Raw genomic sequence first — 1,909 nt, 5'->3', positions numbered from 1 at the left:
TCTTTTCGCTGACGTCGCTATATGCTGACAGCACTGAAAATATCGTTCCAAAATGAAAGCTGCGTTTGCATAAAAAGCATGCTTATGAAATTGGAACAGTATTGGTAGCATGCACTTATGATGACGTGCTCGCAGCGCTGACAAACAATTTTGGAACACAGCCACAATATACCATACAGCACGATTTGTATATAGTAATATATGTAGCACGATACCACGATATAATAATATGTAAATTTAAAAATCAGCTTTACAGATATACTTTCGTTCGATTATTATTATGCTTTCCCGCGCTTTGTATATTCAAACTAAACGCTTCAGTTAAACTGCCTCTCCAAGCAGTAGCATTGGAAGCAATTGGAAATAAGGTGGAAGTGGAAACTTGGGGAGGGCTCCGATTGCACACATCGCATATTGCACACATGTATCGCTGATTGGCCAATTTAAAAATAAAATAATCTCATTGGCAAAACAGTGAAAAATTACTAGGCACCAGTTGATATGAGTGGTGTGTACAATCAGAACTGTAGGCAAACGGGATCCTCCCGGAAACTTGTGATGTATTAATGACGTCATACGTGCTATTGGGACACATTTGAAGCGCCATGTGGACCGGTTAAAGCTGCGGTCCACTTGACGCTACAAACGCTTCGAAGCGTTTGAGCAACCAATCAGAACAAAGAATTTTACAAATTGACTAATCAAAAACGCTTCGAAGTGTTTGTAGCGTCAAATGGACCGCAGCCTAAAACAACGCTCCAAACGATTCGAAGCATTTGTAGCGCCAAATGGACTGCGCGATCCGTATCTAAGTAATGTATCAAATGTGGTCGACAATAATGAGAGAGAGGGACCGTTAGAGACGATCAATCTCCCTCTCATTCTCTCTCCCATTACACCATTGAATGGAAAGAGATAGAAATGGCCATCTGCCACGGTCCCTCTCTCTCATCCCTATCGACCATTTTGACACATGAGGTTTGTTCGCGTCGCATGCTCCAACATGTTCCAACCAGGGCCTGCAAGCTGAGGCCAAAACCGAGGTTTTACTTGTAGTAACCGCGCGAATCCTTGGTGGCGCTGCTATCCCTGAAAAACGAAGTATGCTCTCACAAATGTAGCCAAAACCTATGGTTGTAAGCATGATGCACAATGGTCAACAATGGTTCTAAGCAGCTCTAACACACACAAATATGAAGAATAGAATAAGTAGCTCTAAGCCCATCCACATCTAAGTCTGTCTAAGCCAATGTTTACATGTATTATGTTGTTGACGAATTATGAAAAATTAAATCTAACAGGTATGTTAGATTTTTACATGTATATTCTTGTATTTACTTTTATTATTTTTATGTATCTAATATTGTTTATATTGCATATAAATTATATTCTATAAAGTTTAAAGAATATATAGTTTATTATTGTACAGAATATAATTTATATTTACAGGATAAAATAAATAATTTTTGTAAATTTTTTCTATGTTCTTTATTTCTATTAGCTTTTAGCATTTTGCCTCTATATAATTAAAATAAGAATATCTTTCTCCTTTTAATTATTTCTTTTAGTATGACATTATTTTATAATTATTTGTAATCCTTTAAAATAAGAAATGTGCTTCTCTAATTCACACAATAAATTATTATTTTATATAATATCTAAAACTATAAAATAATTTAGGTTGTTTCGATCAGTTCCGATATTTACTGTCAGTTTAAAAATCTATACGTACGTAACGTATACTACAGATTTTTAGTACTAGCAGTGAATATCGGAACTGATTGGAACGTAAAGATCAGGTTAGCTCATTTGAATAGGTCGCCATATTGATTTAATTCGGCCCCGCCAACTCCAGTTGGCGCTTTCCGCAGTGACCTCTTCTACTAAAAGGACAGCTTGCAGGCCCTGC

Source organism: Trachymyrmex cornetzi, unplaced genomic scaffold, assembly GCF_001594075.2.
Source record: "Trachymyrmex cornetzi isolate Tcor2-1 unplaced genomic scaffold, Tcor1.1 scaffold160, whole genome shotgun sequence".
Lineage (NCBI taxonomy): Eukaryota > Metazoa > Arthropoda > Insecta > Hymenoptera > Formicidae > Trachymyrmex > Trachymyrmex cornetzi.
The sequence above is the reverse complement of the archived record's forward strand: the minus strand, read 5'-3'. Positions refer to the sequence as shown.